At 46.6% G+C, this 14,628-nt stretch overlaps 1 protein-coding gene and 1 non-coding gene across 2 annotated transcripts in view; both read left to right on the plus strand.

The window, feature by feature from the left end:
• The window catches only part of LOC109573181 (acid-sensing ion channel 2), a 296,000-nt gene that overhangs the window by 224,998 nt on the left and 56,374 nt on the right, over positions 1 to 14,628 (plus strand). The gene's annotated exons all lie outside the window — the stretch shown is intronic.
• LOC139177918 (U6 spliceosomal RNA) lies at positions 587 to 693 on the plus strand. Its single transcript, XR_011562377.1, has one exon. It is a non-coding gene; the product is annotated as a U6 spliceosomal RNA (small nuclear RNA).

The following is a 14,628-nucleotide window of genomic DNA, read 5'->3' on the forward strand; positions in this document are numbered from 1 at the left end:
ACGTCTCCCACATTGGCAGGCAGATTCTTTACCACTGAGCCGCCAGGGAAGCCCTGAATGAATATACAGTACGCTCAAATCTGTGCTCCCTGCCCAAAGAGCACTGAGATACTCTCCCTGCCCCCTTACCCACCCACCCCTGCTAAAAGCCCGTTAAAATCTGCCCTGATGGCCCACCTTCTCCCTGAGGCAGTGGAGCCAGCCTGTGATGGATGATGCTATCTGTCTCATTTCTGGCTGCACCCTTAGAAACCCTAATCAGAGCAAAAGCTAATGAAAAGGGCCAGGGCCGGAGACAGAGATCTGGAAGCTATCTGTGTACACGAGAGTGGGTAGAACAGATGGGAGGGGCAGCACCAGTCTCAGGAAGATGGGGAGAATTAAATGAGTGAGTGAATACATGTGAAAGTGCAAAGCTGGGACATTTGCGTGGTAGGAGCACAGATGAACTGTCTTCACATTGACATCACCAGTCAGACTCTTTGCCCCTAAGTGAAGACGATTGCAAATCCTGACAGGACTTCCAGTCATGAGTCGATATCAGAAAATTTTCATCTCAAACTTCCTCCTCAAAGTCTCAAACTTCATGCTCGCTTCGGCAGCACATATACTAAAATTGGAACGATACAGAGAAGATTAGCATGGCCCCTGCGCAAGGATGACACGCAAATTCGTGAAGCGTTCCATATTTTTGTGTACCCCAATGTTCATTGCAGCCTATTTATAATAGCCAGGACATGGAAGCAACCTAGATGCCCATCAGCAGATGAATGGATAAGAAAGCTGTGGTACATATACACAATGGAGTATTACTCAGCCATTAAAAAGAATACATTTGAATCAGTTCTAATGAGATGGATGAAACTGGAACCTATTATACAGAGTGAAGTAAGCCAGAAAGAAAAACACCAATACAGTATACTAACACATATATATGGAATTTAGAAAGATGGTAACAATAACCCTGTGTATGAGACTGCAAAAGAGACACCGATGTATAGATCAGTCTTATGGACTCTGTGGGAGAGGGAGAGGGTGGGGAGATTTGGGAGAACAGCATTGAAACATGTATAATATCATGTATGAAACGAGTCGCCAGTCCAGGTTCGATGCACGGTACTGGATGCTTGGGGCTGGTGCACTGGGACGACCCAGAGGGAGGGTAGGGGAGGGAGGAGGGAAGAGGGTTCAGGATGGGGAACGCAGGTATACCTGTGGCAGATTCATTTCGATATTTGGCAAAACTAATACAATATTGTAAAGTTTAAAAATAAAATAAAATTTAAAATATAAATAAATAAATAAAAGCATGGGCTTTGGAATTAAAAAAAAAAAAAAAAAAGTCTCAAACTTCCTCCTCAAAGATCCTGGTGGCAAGTCTTGTTTTTCTAAATCTTTATCCAATGTGTCCATCAAATCTTTATTCAACCACCCTGCCCATGCTTCTTGGGGGGACTTAGAATGAATCTGGAGACTCCAGGCAGGCAGTTGGCCACCAGCCTCATTGTTCAAAAAGTTTTAGGGGGAACATGGCCCTGGGTTTACATGCGAGGGTTTCAGAAGTGTCCAGGGGGAGGGACTGCCCTGGCGGTCCAGTGGCTAAGACTCCTGCTCCCAGTGCAGGGGGCCTGGGTTCGATCCCTGGTCAAGGGAACTAGATTCCACATGCCACAACTACAGATTTCACATGCCGCAATGAAGATGGAAGATCCTGCGTGCCATGATTAAGATCCAGCACAGCCAAAGAAAGAAAGATTTTAAAAAGAAAGAAATGCCTTGAGGAGCCAGAGTTGACAATCACTGCCCAGATATACCCCGTTCTCACCAAGAATTCCTTCTACTAACCAGTGTGGAGCCCCTGGAAAGGAGAACGGTTTCAAGTCCACAACCTGGATTGTGTGTTGGTTCCCCACTTGGGCCTTAGCCACACTCCCAGGAGAACGCCCACTGTCACACCACACCCTGCATCAAGCAGCTTCCCGCCAGCCTCTCTGGGGCTGTAAATATACAGGGCAGACACAAACGCTGGGATCCCACAGGCCGCAATTAGGTCATTGGCAGGCTGTGTGGGCACAGTCGGTTCCTATAGAAGCCTAAGCCTTTGCCTTCAGCGTAGATTGGCCACATCACCAACATTTGGATGGAATCCCATCGTGGCTCACAACTCAAAACATTACTCTCAATCTACCCCAAATTAAAAAAGCCCAGATGTTATCTGGGATGGGCCCCCCAGTCGCTTTTGACAGCTCCTCTCAGGCTTCCAAATACAACTTCCAAAGTGCCTTTCAAACAAGGAGACTCGTTTGTCAATCTGACAGCCGAATCCACGGTCCTTAATATGCTTCACGGGCCCCATTAGAAATGGAGGCTTGCCCACTTGTGTTTTTCAAGGCAGGGGAGAGAATTTGTTCCACATGCCTTCAGCAACTTCCAAACTGTTGAAGCTGGAGCCTCACAAACAGGGTATTATAAAGTTCTGCTCCAGAAAGCACCAGGGAGGCGCCAGAAGGCAGGATAGATTGCTGTGTGGCCACCCCTCCGTGATCAACAGGGAATAGTGTTTCCCATAAATAGATGAAAATAAGAATCAATTAAGCATCGACCAGCTTAGCAACTTGCCCACTTATTGCCACTCCGTCTCTAAGGGAGAAATGTCTTCAGAGCCCCAGATGGTTTTGCCAAGAGTCAGGTTTTCACCTTTTTTTTTCCTACACGATGAGAGTTTGTTTTTGTCAGAGTGGAGGCCACAGCGGAGGTGGAAGAGGCAGAAGGGTCCTTAAAAGAAGTGTTGCTTGGTTAGGATGAGCCAATGTACACAGCTCTGTTGGGGGAAATCCCAAAGTGAGTTCTCACAAAATATGCTCAAGTCTTAGAAAGAGATAAAATCACTCCATCTGCCTCCCCTCTGCCTTGCAGCCTCTTCTGCTCCTTGTCTTCCTAAGAGAGTCTCCAAAGTCTCTCTAGACTTGCTTCTCTCTACTTCCTCACCTCCCTTTCAATTCCCAGCTCACCTCTAGCAGCCCACAGAAACTCTTCATCATCCGCCCATGAAATCTTTGTGGCCAAACCCAATCTTGGATGGTAAGGACACTCCTCACTGAATCCCGCCTGGTTTCCCAGTAGCAGGTGGGCTGTTGGCCACGGCCTCCCTGAGACCCTCTTCTCTCCACTCTGGTCTGGGTTTCCTTCTCACCTCTCAGCCTGTTCCTCCTGAGCTGCCTTCATGAGCACATCTTTCTCTGGTCACTCCTGAGATGATGGGAGCCCCAAGATGCTCGTTGCAGCTTGTCTCATTCTTCAGTCTCCTTGAATGAGTCTCCTTTACCATGACTTTCAGATCACTGTCTCCAGCCCAGATCTCTTCCCAATACTCCAGGTGCTGTCGTATGCCTCCTCTCGGAGTCCCATAGGCATCTCAAATCAACAGTCTAAACTGAACGCTCTTCTCCTGTCTCATACATACCTCTACGGCAAAACTGCTGCTCCCTGATGGTCCCCCAACCCTCTAAATGGCCTGAGTACAAATACGCATTCCCTAGATGGTGATCCTGTGCCTCATTTCCTCATCTGTAAAATGGGAATTATGGCGGTTTCTATCCCAGAGGGTAGCTAGAAGTCTAAGTGAAGGACTTCCCTGGAAGTCCAGTGGTTAAGACTCTGATCTTACAGTGCAAGGGACCAGGGTTCAATCCTTGGTCAGGGATCTAAGTTCCAACATGCTACGGAGCATGGTGGGGAAAAAAAAAAAAGACTGAGTTAATGTATGCACACAGAACAGTTCTGGCACCCAGCAAGTGCTCAATAAACACCAGCCATCACTATCACCCACCCCAGACTCGCTTTAATTCGGTCCTTCATTATAAGAACTGGCTGCCTGGCTAGTCTCTCTGCTGCCCACCTTGCCCTTCTCCAATCCATTCTCTCCATCAACACGATTTTCCTAAAATATGCATCTGGTCATCTCCCTCCCTCACTTCCTTGAGAATGAAGTCCAGGAACCTCTTCACACCCTTTCTGCTCTGTCCCCTGCCTACATGTCAGCAGTACCTCTCTCTACTCCTCTGGCCTCCCACCCAAAGTACTAAATCTCCTGAACTGCGTGCAGTTATTTTCAAGCATCACATGCTCACTCCTCTTGATCCCTGCCAGCAACCCCTTTCCCACCCTTTCTTTACCTAATTTGTATGTGTCCTTCGAGATTCAGCTCCAATGTTCCCTCCTCCAGAAGGCCACCCTGGAATATTCCGTGTGAATCTCTAGCATAAAATTTGCACATGATAATCATGTGTTTACTTATCCATCTCCCTACCAGATTGTGAGCTCTTTGAGGATATGACTCTATCTTATTTCTGCTCTTTGTATCTCAGATTTAATAGTGCCTTGCATGTAGAGGATGCTTGATAATGTATTGAATGGAATGAATGACTCAATGAATGCATAAAAGAGAGAGAAAAGGGCCTACTTTTTCATCTCACTATCCTTCTTGATACCCATCAATGTCTTTCCCAACCTAGAAAATAAAGTCCAAATTCCTTATATGGCTCTTGCTATCACTTTTTCCAGTGACTGTACCCCCACTGCTCCACAGGAGCCCCCTCTGATCCACGTGTTGCCCTCACACAGGCCATGAGCCTTCCTGCCCCATTCTGTGATCATTTCCTGCTGACTCATTCATTTATTGAGCATCTAATATGTGCCAGGGGGATACAATGATGAACGGGGCTGACCTGGTTCTTTTCAGAGCTTACAGTCTAGCAGTAGAGGCAGACAATCTATCAATCATAGATTAAGAGCTGTATCAGTTCAGTTCGGTGGCTCAGTCTTGTCTGACTCTTTGCAACCCCATGGACTGCAGCATGCCAGGCTTCCCTGTCCATCACCAACTCCTGCAGCTTGCTCAAACTCATGTCCATAGAGTCACTGATCCATCCAACCATCTCATCCTCTGTCATCCCCTTCTCCTCCTGCCTTCAATCTTTCCCAGCATCAGGGTCTTTTCTAATGAGTCAGTTCTTCCCATCAGGTGGCCAAAGTATTGGAGTTTCAGCTTCAGCATCAGTCCTTCCAATGAATATTCAGCGTTGATTTCCTTTAGGATGGACTGGTTGGATCTCCATGCAGTCTAAGGGACTCTTAAGAGTCTTCTCCAACACCGCAGTTCAAAAGCATCAATTCTTCGGCACTCAGCTTTCTTTATAGTCCAACTCTCACATCCATACATGACCACTGGAAAAACCATAGCTTTGACTAGATGGACCTTTGTTGGCAAAGTAATGTCTCTGCTTTTTAATATGCTGTCTAGATTAGTCATAGCTTTTCTTCCAAGGAGCAAGTGTCTTAATTTCATGGCTGAAGTCACCATCTGCAGTGATTTTGGAGCCTAAAAAGATAAAGTTTGTCACTGTTTCCATTGTTTCCCCATCTATTTGCCATGAAGTGATGGGACCAGATGCCATGATCTTAGTTTTCTGAATGTTGAATTTTAAGCCAACTTTTTCACTCTCCTCTTTCACTTTCATCAAGAGGCTCTTTAGTTCTTCTTTACTTTCTGCCGTAAGGGTGGTGTCATCTGCATATCTGAGATTATTGATATTTCTCCCAGCAATCTTTATTCCAGCTTGTGCTTCATCCAGCCGGGCATTTCACATGATGTACTCTGCATCTAAGTTAAATAGACAGAGTGACAATATACAGCCTTGACATACTCCTTTACCAATTTGGAAGCAGTCTGTTGTTCCATGGTCATAGCAAACACCCTCTTCCAACAACACAAGAGAAGACTCTACACATAGACATTATCAGATGGTCAATACTGAAATCAGATTGATTATATTCTTTGCAGCCAAAGATGGAGAAGCTCTATACAGTCAGTAAAAAAAGACTGGGAGCTGACTGTGGCTCAGATCATGAACTCCTTACTGCAAAATTCAGACTTAAATCGAAGAAAGTAGGGGAAACCACTAGACTATTCAGGTATGACCTAAATCAAATCCCTTATGATTATACAGTGGAAGTGAGAAATAGATTCAAGGGATTAGATCTGATAGACAGAGTGCCTGAAGAACTATAGACAGAGGTTCATGACATTGTACAGGAGGTGATAATCAAGACCATCCCCAAGAAAAAGAAATGCAAAAAGGCAAAATGGTTGTCTGAGGAGGCCTTATAAATAGCTGTGAAAAGAAGAGAAGTGAGGCAAAGGAGAAAAGGAAAGATATACCCATGTGAATGCAGCGTTCCAAAGAACAGCAAGGAGAGATAAGAAAGCCTTCCTCAGTGATCAATGCAAAGAAATAGAGGAAAACAATAGAATGGAAGAGACTAGAGATCTCTTCAAGAAAATTAGAGATACCAAGGGGACATTTCATGCAAAGATGGGCGTGATAAAGGACAGAAATGGTATGGACCTAACAGAAGCAGAAGATATTAAGAAGAGGTGGCAAGAATACACAGGAGAACTGTACAAAAAAGATCTTCATGACCCAGATAATCACGATGGTGTGATCACTGACCTAGAGCCAGACATCCTGGAATGTGAAGTCAAGTGGGCCTTAGGAAGCATCACTACAAACAAAGCTAGTGGAGGTGATGGAATTCCAGTTGAGCTATTTCAAATCCTAAAAAATGATGCTGTGAAAGTGCTGCACTTGATATGCCAGCAAATTTGGAAAACTCAGCAGTGGCCACAGGACTGGAAAAGGTCAGTTTTCATTCCAACCCCAAAGAAAGGCAATGCCAAAGAATGCACAAACTACCACACAATTGCACTCATCTCACACACTAGCATAATAATGTTCAAAATTCTCCAAGCCAGGCTTCAACAGTATGTGAACCATGAACTTCCAGATGTTCAAGCTGGATTTAGAAAAGGCAGAGGAATCAGAGATCAAACTGCCAACATCCATTGGATTATCAAAAAAGCAAAAGAGTTCCAGAAAAACATCTGCTTCTGCTTTATTGTCTAGGCCAAAGCCTTTGACTGTGTGGATCACAGCAAACTTTGGAAAATTCTTCAAGAGAAATCTGTATGCAGGTCAGGAAGCAACAGTTAGAACTGGACATGGAACAACAGACTGGTTCCAAATCGGGAAAGGAGTACGTCAAGGCTATATATTGTCACTCTGCTTATTTAACTTATATGCAGAAGTGCAGTCTATGGGGTTGCAAAGAGTCAGACACGACTGAAGTGACTTAGCATGCATGCATGCATGGGGGAAAAGGGATAAACCAAAAATAGTACAGACATGGCAACTTCAGCCTGGGTCCAAAGTCCAGAACTTAATGGTACCCACTCTCATCAGCATCCTTCCAGGCAGAACTAGCTTGTCCTGGATCCTCTCTTCACTGATTCTGACATCAGAAGCCAGTTGCTTATCTCTTCATGGCTTATTTCCTCCTCAGACCCAGCAGAGGAAAGGAGATCTACTGTCTGTTGACTCACCTACTTTATCTTACTCAAGAGGCAAGTTAATCCATCAGAACATTCTTTGATTGAGTCCTGCTACCCAGACCACTTTCTCTTTTGATTCATGAGCAGCATCTGAACTCTGAACAGGGTGGCCTTGGTTTCTGATGGTTGTTGTTTTTTTTATATAAGGCGGAAAAAATTCTGTAGAGGACACCTCCTTATGCAAGCTGAAAGCTTTTTCTTGACAATGGGGAAGGCTAGATAGTCACAGACAATTTTTTTTAGAAATATCAACCAGAACATGCATGAATGTGAATAGTCCTGCTGACGGTCAGACTCCCTTGGCGAGGGCAAGAGCAAGGGCATCTGGGAAAGACATCTCTTTCCTATTTCTCTCCCCTCCTTCCCGCTTGAAAACAACTGTTGCCCTCAGGGATGGAGAAGTCCCTATTTATGTTGTGATAAATGGCCCAACGGTCCCTGTAATCATTCCCTGTGAGCAAGTACATCTTGGTGTTAATCTGTTAGCTCTCGCGATAAAGCATCTCTGATTTCTCACCGACTGAGATCTCTCTCCTTTTTGCATTTAAAAATTTTAACAACGGCCACGTGCCTATGTGCATGCTCAGTCGTGTCCTACTCTTTGTGACCCCATAGACTGTAGCCCACCAGGCTCCTCTGTCCATGGAATTTTTCAGGCAAAAATACCAGAATGGGTTGCCATTTCCTCCTCTGGGATCTTCCTGACCCAGGGATCGAACCTACATCTCCTGCATCTCCTGCATTACAGACGGCTTTGTTACTGCCACTGGGGAAGCCCTTAACAACAGCCAACTGGCTGTTAATACAAAGTTATCTAAATAATCCAAGTTATTTGCATGTCTTGCTCCATCAAGGAGCGGGTGCTGTCTGAAGGCAACAACTCTGAGCATATAGCACAGACTGTAATGCTGTCAATCAGTTAATTAAGTAATCAATTGCAGAGTGAATCAATATTGGTTAATGAATTGCTTCAGACCTTGCAGCACATCCTATCAGGGAACAACAACCAAAAAAAAATCAGTCCTAAATGAGACTCATCGCTCCTTGGTTTACCTGCTTTCTGGGTTTTTTTGGTTTGGTTTTATTCTACGGTCACACCATGCAGCATGTAGGATCTTAGTTCCTTGACCAGGGATCAAACCCATGTCCCCTGCAATGAAAGTGCTGAGTCTTAACCACTGGGCCAGCAGGAGGTCCTGTTTTATGTTTTCAGATAGCACTTCCTGTCCTTTGACACAATTAGGTGACAAAGAACAGGAAGATAGTGTATGACCAAGGTCTCTAGGAGAGCCAAGAAGACCGTAAAAGGAAGAAGCAGAAGGAGAACAGGACCCCAGAAAAGACACCACGTCTATGCAGAGTGCAGGCTTCCCAGGCGGTGATAGTAGGTAAAGAACCCGCCTCCAATTCAGGAGACATAAGACACACAAGTTCAATCCCTGGATCTGGGAGATCCTCTGGAGGAGGACAATGCAACCCACTCCAATATCCTTGTCTGGAGAATCCCCAAGGACAGAGGAACCTGGTGGGCTACAGTCCATGGGGTCACAAGGAGTCGGTCACAAGGAGTCGGACACAACTGAAGTGACTGAGCACGCACGCGTTGTGAAGAATGCAGATGGTCAGCTGTTGAGGGGAGGATAAACTGGTAGGGCCTTTGGACTTGGGGGTTGAGTGGAACTTGACAGCACCCATTTAAATAAAAAAGCACACCCCCTCTTCAATGGAGCAGTTTTCCTTCTTGGAATCTGCCCTAAAGAAGTATGTCCACATGTATCCCAAGTAGCAAGGATTAAGATCTTTTCTGCAGCACTGTTTGTGAGAACAAGAATTTAGAAACAGCCTAAATGTTCATCAATGAAAGGATGATAAAATTAAGGAGGGCAAATGCTTATGTATTTCCCCCCAATTCCCTGCAACAGTTAAAATGGAGGTCCCTTGGGGAAATGTTCCGAGACATATTGATAAGTGGGGGAAAAAAAGACAGAAAAACACATGCAGTGTGGTCTCATTTTTATTAAAAATACCCCCACACTAGACTAAACTATATATTTATAAATGCACATGTATGCATGGTAACACACAGAAGAATGCTGGAGGATTTAAAATCCTGGAGAATTTAAAAAATACTGACAGCTGCTCAGAACAAAATTGAGAGTGCAAGACTTTCCACTTTTTCTGGATCCCTGGACTATTTATAATAAGAACGCGCTTGTGTATTCATGGGTTAATTGTCCAGGCTTTTTAAAGTGATATTATTTGTCTTTGGCTCTGCTCGGCCATCATGGCCGCGTGGGCTTTCCTCTGGTTGTGGCGACCTCGGGCTGCTCTCACGGTTGCGATGCTCAGGCTTCTCACTGTGGCGGCTTCTCACCTTGTGGAGCACAGGCTCGTGAGCTCGTGGGCTCGTGGGCTCAGTGGGTGCGGCTCCTGGGCACTAGAGCACAAGATCAGTAGTTGTGGCACACGAGCTTCATTGCTCCATGGCATGTGGAATCTTCCCAGATCAGAGGTCAAATCCGTGTCTCCTGCATGGACAGGCGGATTCTTTACCACCTAGACTCAGTGACTAACCACCACCACCACCAGGGAAGCCCGGTTTTTTAAAGACATTTGTAATGTAGCTGCTTACAGATCTGTTTTCTGGTTTGGACCCGGCATCAAACAGACAGGCTCGCCCACCAGGAGTGCGGCTTCTGTTCCCGCCAGCCAAGGACCGCCTCCTCTGCGGGATGGCCCTGCCACACCTTCCCCAGAGGACAGCCTCTACCAGACCTTGCTTCTGCTCCCGGCACATGCAGAGGTCATAGGGAAAGACTGACAGCTTGAAGCTTCCCCTTCCAGGAAAAGCAAATTTGTAAAGACTTTTGTCTAGTTATTAAAAAAAAAAAAAAAATTAGTGTCCCACCCTACCCAGGTCTGGAGCCAGAGTGCACCGTTCCCTAAGATTGAAGAGCATAGTGCTTGGCAGCATGCCCATCCTCCATCCACGTAAGACAGGTTTAATTAGCCCAGTGGGTTGGATGAGATTGAATTAGATTGGATTGTGCTGATTAAGTTGGATTAGATTGATAGCTATCGTTAATGATTCCATAACTCCTAAAAGTGTATTTTTCTCTTCCCTGCCTCAACCATGCATCACAGGGCTGTCCCCACTCTCAATTTTCATCCCTGCTCTGAGCTTGACACTATCTCCCTGCCCCACCCTACAAGTAACAGGTAACATATATACTTACAGGTCTTTCTTTTCCTTGGCACGTGCCTGTCTCTGGGACTGAGACATTCCTGTGTGTGTTCCCCAGTGCTCAGTACGTAATAAGGCCTCCATCGATGTGTATTGAATTGAGCTGAACTCAGCCACCCAAACCTCCAAGAAAAGGCCAGGAGGGAGTCAGCCAGCAGCACCAGGAGTGAGCAGACCCAGCCAGGGTCAGGGATGCTCTACCCAAAGCGGTCAGGTTGCTCCTGAAGTCAAGCCCCAGGCCCATTGCTGGGGCAGGTGCTTCTGTGACCCCAAGGGAAAGGATGCTGGGGACACGCTGGTGCTTGGTGATGGCAGACGGAAGAAAAGGCAGCTGAACCCAGCTATGAACCTCAATGAGGAAGCACACAGGCAGGGCCTCCCCGCCTCTCAGAACAGACAAGGCAGCATGGGAAACATCACTTTGCAGAAATGATTTTCAAGGAATCAGGAGACCTCCCTGGCAGTCCAGTAGTTAAGACTGCACTTCCACTTTCAGGGGCACTGGTTCGATCTCTGGTCTGGGAACTAAGATCCCTGCCTGCCTCAAGGCATGGACAAAAATAAAAGTCAAGGAAACAGAACTGGTACTTCTTGAGTCCAAAATCTTTCTAAATGCTTTCAGAATCCTACCCTCAATCCTGGGTGTGCTTCTCAAATTTAATAAAGTATTAAAGGTAGGAAACTATTTTACATAAAATCAAACTGGAGCACAGGGAAGTTAAGAAACTTGCCAAGGACATGCAGCCAGCAAGTAGTACAACCTGGAATCAGGACCAGCTTGACACCAAAGCCAAGAACTCAAACCATTTAGAAATTTGGCCTTCAGTTACCCTGGGGTGCCCTGCTTTTATTCTATCCAAGAGAACAGGAACTCGGAGAGGAACCCAGACAGGAAACACGGCCTCCCTCTGAGCAGGTGCTGTGAGAAGTCCAGGTGTAGGGAAAGGAAAGTCAGCTCAGGAAATGGAAATTACTAGAAGGCCTGCAGGGAAGGGGCCATGCAGACATGAATTCAGCACAGGTACAGTGGCTCCAAAAAGGGTACGATGGCAGCTGCCATGGGTCCTACGGGCCGGCAAGGTTTTCACATACGCTCAGTGAAGAAGCTTTGGGGGAAAACAGAAAAATGGGAAAAAAGAACCCATAGAACCCCCACTTAAAGGAAGGCATGGTTATGCTTTGGGTATCTTTCCTTGCCATTTGTTCTTTGTGGGCCTTGCTGTTTGTTCGGGGTCACAAGGAGCAGATTGCCTTCAGAGGATAATGCCTGGAATAGGCCATGGTCCTCAAAGGCTGCAGAAGGGCTTATGGAGAGACAAGAGCGCACAGTTCATGGCGTCTGAAAGCCGGAACCAAGGAGCTGCTCTCTCTTACTCCATCTGCGCGTGCCTCTCGCTTCGTCTCATCCTCTCGCCCTTTCTCTGCCTCCCAGTCCTCCTCCTCCTCCTTCCTCTTCCTCCTCTGCCCTCTCTTCCCCCCTCCTCCCTGTCACTCTTTCTCTCTCTCTCCTTTCAGAGGCCACACAAGATGCTCTCCATCTCTCTGTCCTCTCCCGACTGGCAGCCTTCCTAAACCAACTTACACATTTGTGCATGGTTTTACCTCCTCATAACCTCCATTCGCCCCAGGTCCATGGTGACTGGGCCCTCTCAGTAGGGCTTTGCGTGGGGCAAGTTCTGACAATCATCTCTAGTCCACGTTATTTGTTGAACTTTGGTTTTGTTCTCTCCTTTTGTCCTTAACACCCTTTCCCATGAGCGTCTTCTCCTGTCGTGAGCCCTCATTAACATCAGCAGCAGGCTTCCATCACAGTTCATTCAGTGGAGATGCCCTCATCCGTTCAGTTCAGCTGCTCAGTCATGTCCGACTCTCTGCAACCCCATGGACTGCAGCACGCCAGGCCTCCCTGTCCATCACCAACTCCCAGAGTTTACTCAAACTTATGTCCATTGAGTCGATGATGCCATCCAACCATCTCATCCTCTGTCGTCCCCTTCTCCTCCTGCCTTCAATCTTTCCCAGCATCAGGGTCTTTTCAAATGAGTCAGCTCTTCATATCAGGTGGCCAAAGTATTGGAGTTTCAGCTTCAACATCAGTCCTTCCAATGAATATTCAGGACTGATTTACTTTAGGATGGACTGGTTGGATCTCCTTGCAGTCCAAGGCTCTTAAGAGCTCTCATGGGCATCGTCTTTCTTTGTCCTTAGACTCTCAGGACCACGGGTGTGATGCTGGTCGTGAGTGACCACGGTGGGCCAGCTACTATACCCAGGTAGCCTTATCACAGCCACCTTGCAATGGGCTTCCCTGTGCCCATCTTATAGATGGGGAAACTGAGGCTTAATAGTGGAAAGAGTAGTGGAAAGTGCACCTCACTACTAAGATGCCAAACCCAGACCTTTCAGCTTCCAAAGCCTGCACCCTTTCCCCCCACTCTGCTCTGAGCTCACAGCTGGCCAAGGAGCCAGGCCTTCTGACCACTTGTATAGGCAGAATTCCCTATAAACAAAAGGAACAGAGACCCTCAATTAAGAAGAATCCATTTCAGAGCTCCACATCTCCTTCTGATACCAATTTCTCTTTGAATGTGATTGATGTTGCTTTATTTTACAAGCTTTTAAGAAGTCACTTAATGATAGCAACCCATTTCCTGATGGCTGGCAAACATCTCTATTACTATGGCCATTCCCCGAGGCTTACTCATTTCTTCAGTTGGTCCTAGTAGAAATGAGGATGAGTCACTGTTGAAATTTTCCAAGGAAACATACCCCTATTTTGTCCACACACCATGGCAACAGTCAAAAGACACAGGATGGTACTGTCCATGCTATGCGTCTAGGCAGCACAAGGGGCCTGCCTGGCACTGCATTCATGAGGCACTGCTTTCCCACGTGTTTTCTATCAGCAGACTGTATTATTCATCCACTTCCCAGTGGGGAGATGCATGTGTCACTACAGAGCAGGAATGAAGGCTGAGCTCTCTGCCTGCTGCCTTGCAGGGAGAGAGGAAGCAGCAAATATAGCCCCAGAATGGAGGACAGAGGCCCTGGTTTTAATCCTGACTCTGCATTCCCTCTCTACGTAGCCACAAGCTGCTCGCTATACCTCTTTGGGCCCCAGACTCTCTACCTGTCCTCCTGACGCACACCCCCTGTGTACTTGGTGGTGTTCAACTCTTTGTGACCCCATGCACTGTAGCCCGCCAGGCTTCTGTGTCCATGGGATTCTCCAGGCAAGAATACTGGAGTGGGTTGCCACGCCCTCCTCCAGGGGAATCTTCCCGACCCAGGGCTTGAACCCGTATCTCCTCCATCTCCTGCACTGGCAGGCAGGTTATTTACCACTAGTGCCACCTGGCAAGTCCCTACCCGTCCAGTGGGCTAATAACACCTATGTATCTCACTTGGCTCTTGAAAGAATCAGATTTGGTAATAATTAGGCAAGTATGTCAATTGTGAAGAAGCTCCCTCTCTCCTTTCTGCATGGAGGGTTGATGACACAGAGTTGGGTCAGGCATACCTGACTCAAATCTGCTCTCTACTTGGGCAAAGCATTTAAGCTCCAAGATTAAAATAAGCCTGGTATAGAGATGGCTTAAACAGGTGGTGGTGGCAGAGGCTCTGATTCCTGCATCCAAGCAAGATGTAGTAACAGAGTGGGCTTATCCTCTTACCTAAAACAACCCTCCCCTCAAAGAATACTTTTCAAGTGTTCTGAATATTAGACAGCAAAGAACAGTGATCCCCAGAGATGGAAACAAAAACATTGAGCACGATGACTGCCCCAGCTTGCATCCTTAAGGAGTGTCCAGACCACAGTGCATGCAGGCAAACCCAGGCAGAGCCCCCAGGGATGCCCTGAGTTGGGAACCCTTTGCTGAAGCTCCAGGAGGACCAAGGCAGCCAGAGTTCACAGGACAGAAGATCAGAGAGG

The sequence above is a fragment of the Bos indicus genome, chromosome 19, assembly GCF_029378745.1.
Source record: "Bos indicus isolate NIAB-ARS_2022 breed Sahiwal x Tharparkar chromosome 19, NIAB-ARS_B.indTharparkar_mat_pri_1.0, whole genome shotgun sequence".
NCBI lineage: Eukaryota > Metazoa > Chordata > Mammalia > Artiodactyla > Bovidae > Bos > Bos indicus.